Source organism: Leptosomus discolor, chromosome 9 (assembly GCF_034619465.1).
Source record: "Leptosomus discolor isolate bLepDis1 chromosome 9, bLepDis1.hap2, whole genome shotgun sequence".
Classification (NCBI taxonomy): domain Eukaryota; kingdom Metazoa; phylum Chordata; class Aves; order Leptosomiformes; family Leptosomidae; genus Leptosomus; species Leptosomus discolor.
The window spans coordinates 46811094-46823158 of NC_141399.1; positions in this window are offsets into that span (position 1 = coordinate 46811094).

A 12065-nucleotide genomic window follows, 5' to 3' on the forward strand; every position below is an offset into this window, starting at 1 on the left:
GGGAGGCAGATTCTCGTGCCTGAAGGTTTTTAACCCCCATCTACTGAAGAGCTGTTTGCCTTGTGCTTGCAATGCCTGTCCCACGTAGACAGCCTGGATGCAGGACATCCCCTTCCCGAGGAGGGTCCTGCCCCTTTTGCCCGAGCTCGGAGAGCACCGTGCACCGAACCCAAATGACCACGGCTTGGTTGACCCACAGCAGTGACCAGGACCAGCCTTGGGTGTGTGTCCCGGCTTGGTGTCTGAGGGATGATGTTTGGTGTGTCCGAATGAAACTTTCAAATATTGTTTTGCTTTAAATCTTACCTGATGAACTGGAAGATAACCCGCGCAGAACGCACTTTTCGAAGCATGCTTCGCAGTGTCTTCGTGTCCTCACGAGAGAAGACCTCTTACCTTGGAGCAGGAGTTGGTGCCCCAAGTTCTCCAGACCCTGGTGGGAGATGCTGGCATCTCACCCTGCCCGTGCAGAGGGGAGGGAGCCAGCTGTCTTCACCGCAGGGGATGGAGACCTGGTCTTTCCTCACGGGCTGCTAGGAAAGAGAGGAGAAGGTGATGCTCCCTAAGGCTTCGATTTAGAGCTAGGGGAAGGCAGAGCCGCCCGGGGCTCGAGGGCAGGCACAGCACCCACGTGCTCAGAGCAGATTGCCGGCTTCCCCGTCTCGTCGATAAGCTCTGTCTCTCCCTATCTCCGGTAAAAGGATTTAGAGGCAACTTGGCATAAGAGGAATTTTAAATCTTCTCCTTATTCTGCGTCTGTCAGTGTTTCCTTGGGAGGGATATATTATTTTTCAGCTGGATGAGTGGCCTTTTCCAGGTGGGGTTGGACACTCGCATTTTAAAAACACAGGGCTTGCGGCTCCGCACCAGCGAGTGACGTGTGCCGGCGGGGCGGGTGGCATCGGGCAGACGCCTGCAGCCTGGGGAAGTCGATACCCACTGCTCGAGCGCGGCTGCTGCAAAAACACTCGCTTTGCTGCAAGCGCACCCCAGTGCTTTGGAAACATCAAGCTGCGTTGAAATACTAAGTGTTATTGTTGTGGAATTGGTGCGAGCAGCCATCTGGAATCTGGAACCAGATCGCTGCGGAGCGGAGGGAGCGGGGGGGGGGGGGGGGGGGAATAGGGAGGCTGCAGCATCCCGATCGGAGCAGGCAAGATGAAGGATCCAGAGCAGGCAACCTCAACTGAGCGTTTCCTGGCTGTTCTGGGTCTTGTGTCTCAGCCCTGGTGTTGTTTTAATACAGTTGCATGGCTGGAGTTGCTGTGCTTCTTCAAAATTGCCAATCCATCTGAGCTTAAACTAGACAAAAGCCCCCGCGTAATCGACGGCTGCTGCCCGAAAAAGCGCTAAATATTGAGTTTGGGAAGTCCAAAGAGGATTCGAGGTGCCTGATGCGTGGGAACCCCACGCTCCTGCCTTGCACACCTTTTAACTGTAGATTGGAGAGTAAGATTGTTAAGCCTAAAAAGGAATAAGGTGTATGGATTTTGTTAAATCCCTTGCAGACGGCCGTGTCTCCTTGCGCTGCCACGGGCCGTGGAGGTCTCATCCTTCCCACCGCCTTTTATCCCAGCTGTAGAGCTGGTGGTGAGGTTTAGAAGCGAAGCTCCTTGCTCCTCCTTTAGATCATAAGCGTGAACCCGGTCACCTACTCACCCTCACTTTGAGGGGTGGAAGCAACTGGATTTTGTCCAAATCAGGCCAGTAACGTCGGCAGCGACTGCTCGAGCTACACGCACCGCAGGGTACAGATGGCACTGTGTGGCCACCTCTGTGACACCGTTCCTCCCCCATGATCTTTCTCCCGCCAAGCCAGAGCCCGGAGGCTCCGTTTTCCTTCGTCTTTCCCCTTCCGTCGCTGTTTGCGGGGGTCTGTGATGAACAGCAGCCATCGTTAGGTGAACACAACTTGGGTAGCACTGGGTGCCCGTCCATCGCTTGCGTCCTTCTCTTGAAAGCTGAGGTGTCCTGCCCCTTGGGGCAGCCTTGTAGCCAGCAGCTCCCACGAGGGTGGTCCCCCCTGAAATCTCGGCGTGCGTTTGAGGGCCGGGGCAGCGTGGGCTGGGGGTGGAGGGGTGGGTGACGGTGGAGACACGAGCAAAGTACCTCAGAGGAAAGCCTCGAGGTGCAGCGTGCGTGTTGCTTGGGCAAAACCCTGCAGTCGTAGAGGTTGCCTGCGTCTCTGCAGCGACAGCAGATATCCTCACGCTCGCAGCGTTCCCCGAAGAGCCGGATTCCTCCCGCCGAGCGCGTTTTATTCAAGGGGAGGTTGGCGGCGGCCCCGGCGCGCCCGCTGCGAGAGGGCTGTGACGCTCGGTCGCTGGGCAGGATTTGCCTTATTGGATTGCGTGTCATGGCTGCTTGTCTTTGAAGAGCCAGCCCTGTTGCCAGCCGTGTCAGGATCTGCAGGAAATTCCAACAGGTTCATTTTTATTGCAGATGATGAGTTATCCGTGATCTGGTCTTGGTTTTCCAGGGGAATCGGTATGAAACCATGAATTCATCCTTTGATTTGCATTTAATAGGCTGCTTTTGGTTTGAGTTTGACTCTGTCGCAGTCTCATTCTTTACGGTGTGAAGCTCAGAAGTTTATCCAGAAATAAGATGGGATTTTGACCGGTTTAAAATGGTTTTTTAGCTTTACCAAAGAGAAGGTTGTTTTGGGGTTTGTTTATTATTATTTTTAGCGGTTCCTGTGGTTTCCATCATTGCTACCAATTTAGCTGGGGTCCTTTGGAAACGACAATAAAGTGTCCTTGAGAGGCTGGGAACACATTGCTGCTGACTTCTGAGAAAGTTTAAAAAAAAGACAGATGGTTTACTTTTGAGGAAAAATGACAAAAATCATGTTTTGTGGAAAACAAAGTACTTAGCAGGGCTTTGCGTTAGGCAAAGACAAATCAGCAGACTTAAAATGTACAGCAAAGACAAGGCTTCCCTCCCCGTTACATCGTTCCTTGCCTCACTCATATTGTGAGCACAGATTTGGATAAAATTTTTTATTTTTACTGAAGAATTGATTTCACGGCTGCCCTAAGTGAATAAAGCTGTGATGTATTAACTAATGTCAGGCATAGGATGTTTACCTATTTATCTTTGCTGCAGCATTGCCTGTAGTATTTTTTTTTTTCCTCTCTTCTCCAAGACTCGTTAACGTGGCAAACATAACCGAGGTCCTCCTAATGAAACAATTGCAGCCGTGCGGCTCAATATGCAGAGTAACACCTCCAGCAAAAGCTGATAAATGCCTTTGTTTATGGGTTTGTTTTTTTTCTTCTCGCTATATTCGCACGGAGAAAGAACAGGGAAACGTATCGACTTCCTCTTAGTTTAAAAAAAGTTCAGCAGAAAGGAGAATGATGGACGCTGGGAAGGGGAGATGGTGGCGGGACCTGCGGAGCATCGCTGGGACCGGTGGCCGGCGCGTGGCCAGGCGCTGCACGGCCGCTGCCGTCCCACGGGGACTGTGCCGAGGCTGGTGCCAGCTGCTGAAGGGTCCCCACGGCTCCCCAGCGAGGGTGCTGTGCTGGTGGGGGTCCCCATCAGGCAGCTCGGCGTGCTCTGCTGGGCGCCGTGTTGGACGGGGAGCAGCACTCCCTGTACCTGGGGCTTGTGACAGAGGAGCCCAACGCATCCAACGGCTTTTCCTTCCATTCCTAAATTGAAGGAATTTGCCTCCTGGAAAAGGGCACTGTGCATGGGAGGAATAACTCCAGTTTGTGACTTGGGTGGCAGCGGCGAGCTGGTGTCCCCAGTGCCGTAACAGACCCTTGGGCATCTCCCACGCCGTGCCCAGAGGTGCCGGCAGCGAGCCGGCGGCAGCAGCAGCTTCTTCGGGCGGCCTGTCCCCAGCTCGGCGCTTCGCCTCTCTCATTCTCGGGCCAATGGCTGCTGCGATTTGTACCTCTTTGTGCCCCCTGTAAACCAGCGCCGGGAGCGTTGGGGTCCTCCGGCGTGGCGGCGAGCCCGCGCGGTGATGGATGCGGGGGGGGGGGGGAGCGTGTCGGGAGTCCCAGGCTGGTTGATTGGTGTAGCGGGGTTTGAATTCTGCAGTGAATATGACTAATAATCCATGACCTGGCTGTGATTATAGATGAAAGAAAGCTGATGAAGAGACCCTGCAGTGGCACAGAAAGGAATTAGACATTGTCTAAAGCCAGGGCAGTACCGGAGCATTTGGATTTCACATCTGAGATTCACGGGTGAATAATTCAGCACTTGAAAAAATGCTTCAGCCGCAGTGTGACATCTCCACATCTTCTTTCAGTGATATCCAAGACTTTAACTAAACATCGCTTCCCAGGGAGCTGGGGCAGCTGTCCAGATATTTTTCCTCTTAAATATCAGCATTCCAGATTGTTACCTGGATACGGAGGGAGATTTGGACCGCTATCTTAGGAGCGGCAATCTCTCTTAATGCGGGATTTTGCCTTCAGAAATCGCCTTCAGCATTTGGCGGAACCCAAAATCTTTCCAAGCGAAAATTAAGAGACATAGCTTTATATTTAATAGGCGCTTTTGTCTGATGGGGTGAACTGCTAAGGCATGCGGAGTCGTGGATGGAGTTGTTTGGGAATTTGAAATAAATCAGCCAGTTCTCAAAGGCAAATGTTGGCAGATTTATTAAATGTGAATAGGAAAGTGGAGGAAAAGGAGAATGCATATAAAATGGCCTTGTAAAATGGCTTGCTGTTTTAGAAATGCAGGAGCCCTATAAGTGAAACCAGCCGCTGTATTTTAAAACTAAATACGGTGCTATTAAATCTCTGCATTTGAATGGTGAGGAGTAACTGTCCAGAAACGTAAGCGTTAAAGTCTTCATACAGCCTTAACTCTGCTTCCTCCGGTGTATACATTAGAGTAAGGCTTTAAATAAATGATCACATATTATTCCTCAAATAATTCATCATATTCTGAATTATTAGCTAAAAATGGATGGTAACTTATAATTGTCATCAATTCACATTCCGTATTGGGCCTAATAAATTCTTTTCTTGGTGCGATAAGTGGTTTTGATCATTTGCTTTTCCTACCTACCCTTATTCCCCTTTTAGTCAGAAGCATTCGCTCCTTCAGATGCACGTCACGGGATGAGACTGGAGCTATTTTACCCGTAAAATTCGGTGGTCCAGCTGTGCCAGCTATAGGAAACTACTCACTCTATTATGAAAATATGCATAAGTCGGTAGGTACTGTATAGTTTCTATAAGCATAAGTCACTTTTAGATTTGCCTTGCCTGGCAGAGCCAATGCACCAAGGTAGTCTCTGGGAAAAAATGATGATGATGATGATGATGATGATGTGTTTAAGAGCTGCTACCCAGTTGTGTAATTAAAGGTTTTGAAAGCAAAAGCAAATGAACAGGAGTAACCCCAGCTTTGTATTCTGGAGCTAAAAGCACAAGGAATATGCAGGAATTGCATGAAGTTGAAAGTTGAAAAAGGAAATCATATGGCAGAGCCCATCTGCTATCAATATAGTCATTTGTATGTATATAAAAAGGAAAAATCCTTTTAAAACTTCAAGTTGTTCATGAATATTCAAAGGATCTGGCTAGGAACTTGGATTTAATGGCTAAGAGATTTTTGCCTTCCACATCCGTGAGGAATGTCACCCCTTTTCGGGCGGAGGGGGGGGGTCCTCTCACCTTTGTCTCTTTTCTAGCAATCTGCTTTCCTTAGCTTCTCAGAGGCGATGATGGCCCATATTTTAGCGTTTTATCGCCGATGCAGCGAAAAGATGGGAGGAATGAGCCCTTCCTCCCGTTGCTGTAGCTTAATGTCTTCCTGTGCCTAAGCCAAGCACTCAATTGTTTGGTCTTCCTATCTGTGCTTTTATGAAAATTATGTATACTTTAGAAATTAACACTTTTTATCTCGAGTCCATGTTGGCTAATTGCTAATAAGAGACAAACGAGCTTTGCTAAGATTTCTTTTTTCCTATAAAATTTCTAATTTTAAGATATTAGAAAAGAGAAATGTTTACCCCACTAGGGTTACTGCAAATATCCTGATGAGCTTTCATATCCTTCTCCAGCACCAGCCAGCTTAATTGCCCTCCTTAGTCCAGACTTTAATATATTACAAATTTGTCCAGGAAAAAGTTCCTCTTTTCTTTCTTCTTTTTTTTAAACCTTGTGACTAACAGGGACAAGAGGAGAATATTTCTAATAGGGAACCTTAAGAAGCCAAAAAAAGAGGTCATCATAAAGTTTAGGAATGAGTCTTTTCTTCAGCATGCCTCTGTGAAATCCCGTTTCCTCGTGCTGTTCTGTCTCCGTGTTAGTCTGTATCTTTAAACAAAATTTTACACACCATTCTTCAGTGAGTTACTTGATAATATCCAGTGTGCAAGGGATTGTGAAACATCCCCTTTCTTAGTAAGCTTCGGTAATATTAATACACTTGACCTTGGTCTCTCATATTTCTTGATTAGGTTCGTAGGAAGAGTTTGCTAGGCTTTTAAGATACTGTCTTGAAGACCTATCTGTAAATACTGCAGCAGAGAGAGAATTTGGGTAATAAGTTCATTAAAATGAAGCAATTCTGCCCATCAAGAAATCTCCATCCCAAACTATTCTTTAATGGCTTTTGTTATTTTAGACTAGACTGACATGTAATTAGCTTTGGAGAGGTCCTCGTGTTTTTGTAAGGTTAATACCCCGGTATCGCTCTGAATTTTCAGCCTTTGCAGATTTATGAGAGTTGGGGTTTTTAATCATTCCTGCCTAGTTTTCTCAGAAATGTGGGCCCTTAACATTTCTGATTTATCTTAACTTTATATCCAGAGATTGAGTGAAAACTACATGTTTGGAATACACTTGCTTTTAAGGAGGAAAGGCAAAAAGCAACGTTGTGGGCTGTCTTTGGGCATCTTTTCTTCATCTACCCATAATGGCCGGCGGGTCGGCAGGCAGAGCATGGGGCAGTGGCAGCAGTGGGGACCCCACTTGCTAGTATTAACCCCATCAAGGCAACCCCACATGCTAGAACGGCAATGCCAGCTCTTCTTGACAAAGCAAACCTGTAAATTCTCACCTCTTCTCTAAAGAAAAACGCTTCAGTTGCTCTTTTCCCGTTGAGTTTGGCCCGAGACTTTCCTGTGGTGCCTTGAAACATTATTTTTGTAACTAGCATGTAGTGCATTAAGTGCCCTCTTAATTTTATCAGCAGTTTGCCCGCCTACAGTGAATCCTGAGTGATCTGGAGTCACACACCCAATTCTAAGACCACGTGGCCGTCGGCCAGCATGATGGCCAACGCTCGGCATTGACCTCCGCTGACGAAGTGAGCGTACAGGACAGAAAGGTGGTACAATCTGTCACCTGTGTGCTTACTGCAGCTGTCTTCGGTCCCTTCCAGTGGGAGGGAGTATCTCCTCCATGCGTAATCTAATTAATCAGAGCCATTAAAACATTTCAGAGCCCTTAAAATTCAGCTGTAAACCGACGTGGATCTGCTTGCTTATCAGTGGCAGTAGCTGCTTCCTGCTCCCTTGGGGGGTCGTTTAAGGACTTTCTCTCCTGGTTCTGGCTGAGGCAGGGTTTTAGCTCTCACACAAGCTAAAATAAACAGTTGAGAGAGGAGATCCCTTTTAAAGTTGTCCAAAAGTGTCTGTTTTCTCTCCCAAGTGAAACAGCTGTTTTCCTTAGTATCTCTTATGAACAGGATCAACGACCTTTTTTAGCTTCCCTTTGGCTTGCTCAGTGTTTGTTTCAGACAGTAAGTTTATTTGCTTGATTAATTCGCATAACACTCAATTTTCCTCTCATTTCCAGTATTGGGTGATGTTTGGGGACCACTCTGCCAGTTTTTGAACCCCAGGGTTGGAAGGGCCTCAATCCTGGGCTGCTCTGGTTTGGCTCTTGTTTTGCTTTTTGACATACTGGTGGTGGTGGTTTGTGTTCTTGTGGTTTGTTAATGATGAGCTACTTACTCTCTCCATGGCCTTGCCAGTCTCCCATAACAATTTGTCGATTGGCTCTTAGATACTCCTGAAAAGTTGTCTATATCTTTGTCTATATCTTGTGTGGAAAGGCAGCAAAGGGTAGATGTGTGCTGCTCCTGTTGGTTAGATTTGGTTATATTGGTTATATTTGAATTCCTGTCTACGGAGGTCAGGTCTGCTAGAAAATAATGGGGCCCTGATGGAGCTACACAGAGCGTATCAAGTCCTAAAACGTGTGCATGTGCCGTGGAGAAGTGAGATCGGGGTTCTTCCTCTTTCAGGTATATTCAGGTCTTGCTCTTCCAACGAAGACCCTGTTTTCCTCCATTCTTTACAGTCTTGATGTATCAGGAGCTAAGTTTAGGAAATCCCTAAAATTCTCTCTTGCCTTCCCCTCGTCCCATCCCGGACAAAGATAACTTCTGCTTCTCTAAATACGTTAGTAGTCCTAATAAGCTGTAAAAAGAAGGAGCTAACCCTGACTGGATAGCTGCTGCTGTTAATTTTCTTCTGAGGTGACCTTTGGTCAGGGTGGACCAGAAGTCCTCATCCAGCAGCCTGCCTGCTAAGACAGAAAGGATATATTTAGCTCATGAAATTACAAGCCTGGGCTGGGGAGCAAGGTGGCAGCTGTACCTGTGACAGCTTTTGTCACTGATTTTTCTAATAGGCTTGTACCAATGGCTTAATACTAGGCCGATCTGTCATCCATTGTAAAAACCGTCTGTCTTTGGATAAGTTCTCTTCATCTTTTTTAAAAATAGTAGAAATGTTTTTGCTTTAGACCATCACGGCTAGACCAAAGTTTGTATTCTTTTTCATTTTCAGGAGATGAAAGTCTACCTCTCAGCTTGCTGGTGCTTTTCAAAACTACGCAGCTGGTGACATTAATGATTGCTTAATTTCCTTCCCTGTTTATAAAAATGCGAGAGAATGACCAAAAAGAAACCCAGCGACTCTTCTTAATAGTCCTCCCTTGCTCTTGGTAGCCAGGAATCCTCTTTGTGCTTCTTGACCCTAAAATAAGGTGTAGCCATTGACGCCCTCATGAGTCCACCTGGGCTCCTGCATTTCCTCACCCTCGTTATTCCCAGGGGAACGGTTCCACGGCCCCAAGGTGTAAATTCATCCCACGTCTGGTGAACAGGGATATTTGTTGCTGCCTTACCTGAGTCAACAACTTTCTAACAGGTTCTCGACTGCCGTCCCTGGGGACGTGGCATTGAGCTGTGCTCATCCCAGGCCGGTGTCCTTTGCTTTTGGACTCGGACCGTCCTTTTTCCTCCCATTTTCTCGGTCTGTCTGTTCTCTGTATTACTCCTTGGACATTTTTTTCCCCACAAGGTTCCCCCTGTCCCCAGTTACTGCCCCGTCTCACACCCGTCCCTTGCACACCCGTAGTGCAATGATTCCTCGCTCTCTTTCTTTGCATTTTGGTACCCTCGCCTTCTGGGTTTAGCAGCTATCCTTTCCCTAATACGGTACAGTATTATGCTGAAAAACAACGTCTTTCAGAGATTCCCTCATGCATTTCAGCTTCTCAAGGATTTTAATTGCCGCCTTTTTCCCTTTATGATACACTGCTGTTCTTGATGTGTAAGAATACATTTACAGAGAAAGCTCCTTCTGTATTTTACGTGTGCTTTGTCAGGAAGGCTATAATTTTGTTCACTTCCTTCCTTTTTCCTTAAAGTTGTTTGTGACAGGTCTTGAAACACTTGCACCTTATGTCCTCCCAGAGTAAGGTCAGAAACTGTCATTTATTTCAGAGTCGGCTCTAAAATAGTCTGCTCTTAATATCATATCTTGGGGTCTGCTGGAGTGGGGGCTCAGGCTCTGCGGTAATTGTTGCATCTGCTTTCAGCTGAGGAAAAAGTGGAGGCTTGCTATGAATATTAACAAGCCATCCATCCTTTACACCTTCTGGGAACACACTAGTTCTTAAATTGTTTCTTCTTTTCATGGGTTTTGTGTTCTCCATTTTCTCTGCAAACTCTTTTTTTTTTATCCATTTCATTTTTTTCCCCCAGATTTAATCCTAATTGGAGGCTTTTATCTGTATTTATACCTAGGTTGCCGAACCTATTCTCAGCTACGGTTGACTCGATCAAACCTTACCTTCTTGAAGGGTTTCAGATGCCTCATTGCTGGGATTGACTCACAAAGGCCTTCTTTGTTTTCTGTTTCTCCTTCACCTGGCCTTTTCTCCTACAAGCTCACCATTGTTGATAGGAAAAGCCCAGGGAAGTGCTGGAAGATACTATTTCCTCTTGAGATTTTCCTGGGAAAATGACTTTGACACCAGAACCCTTAAGTCCAACATCCCTTTTGTGGACTGGAGAAGCACTTCATGATGGGCAGAGTGGGAGGATGGTTTTGCACCGTACCTCTCCTTGCAAACTTCACCTTTCCAACCCTCTTGGTTCTGGAAACCTCTTGTACTCTTTGGTTTGTTTTTTTTCTTGTCATGGTGCTGGGCCAAATTCAGAGACCCTTGGCCTAGTTAAAAATGTAAATTCTTAGAAAAGTGCGTTTACTTGAAGAGGTACTTCTAGTGACTTAGTAGTCAAATACATCCCCATCTGCTGGCAAGTGAAAATTCTTATCACTTCACCCACCAGTTATGAAATTATACTGAAAACCCAAGGATCAAGTGGCATCCCTGGAATAAAAGGGATTTGGGAATTTCAGAATCTGGTAGGAAAATAGCATCCTTCAGGTTAGGGAACGGTGAGCCTGGCACGTGGTGGGATCGCTGCCCACCGCACTTTCTCCTTGGAAAGCTCTCTATCCCTGTCCTGCCCAGGTTTTGTCAGAGCTAAAAGGAAAAAAAGGAAGGGGGGGGAAAAAAAAAAAAAAGAAGAACAGAAAACCACTTGGATGTTTTCTGTTTTCCTCTGCAGAGGTCTTGCTGCCCACTTCAGCGCAGGAGGAGGCGTGCAGTGTGATGGCCTTGCTTTAGAGCGGAGCTGCGCGCTCGGGGCTGCAGCCCCGAGGGGCGGGAGACACAGTTCTGGCTCTTGGGGCGAGCGTCGTTGCTGTTTACAGCTGATTCCTGGCGGATGCCCCTGAACTCTGTTTTGTGCTTCTGCAGGAGAGTTAATGAAGTCCTACAAGGGCAGGAGACGTCGTTGTTAGGAAGAGCACGGCATGTTCAGCATCCATTCGTACCACGGATAGACCTGAATTCTTTTCTACTATTACTCCACTGGTTGTAAATATCTCAGAGACATTTACATGGTATTTCTTTTTAAGTATATAATGTTTTCATTCAAAAGTATCATAATTCTTAAAAGACCTGTCAGAGGCTCTGACATGTAATTAATTTCTCTAAAGCTCTTTTTTTTTTTTGAGATACAACTGCATATATAGAACACCTGTGCTTATTCACAACTCTGCAGGAAAAAAAAGTCACATCTTCTTCTTCGCTTTCTTCCCCCACTTCTCCATAAAAAGATTTTCCTTCACTTTACATACTCCCTCTCCATCTTACCCTCATGATCTACAACAAATAAAAGCACTCGCTATGTAAAAGCTGTGTAAATACGAACTGGCACGGTGCGTTTTGTCTGCGTGCTAGTGACCTTTTGTTTATTCAGCTTTAAGCCGAAACACTCTTGCAACTTTAATTCTGAAACAGCTATCGCTAACCCGTAATCTAGTCCAGCTAATAGAATTCCCATATGTGTAGGTGGGCTTTCAGTCGGTCTAGTGGGCTGTTTATTTTTACCTGCTAGATTTTTTTTTTTTCTTTCTCCTCTGCTTGGGAGGAGTGTATTAAAGCTTCAACAGTATAATGCTGGTGCCCAGGAAATATGAAGGAGGAGATGTTCAACTAGCTGTGGAGATATATAAAAGCGGCCAAGCACTGGATTATGTGGCAGTCATGGCTAGCTGGCTGCCTTTCTCCCCTGTGAGCGCTTCCAGGGCATCACTGCGACCATCACTGCTTCTGCTGGAAAATGCCATGAGCCAAATCATTGCTGCTTCCCAAGGCAGAGCCTGCGGAGCGTCTTCTCGGGGCGGGGGGGAGAAAATCTCTCCAGCCAGGTCCCTTGGCACGATTTCTGCTTGGGCCAGCATCTGGGGAACCGGGGCTCTCCAGCTGGGCAGG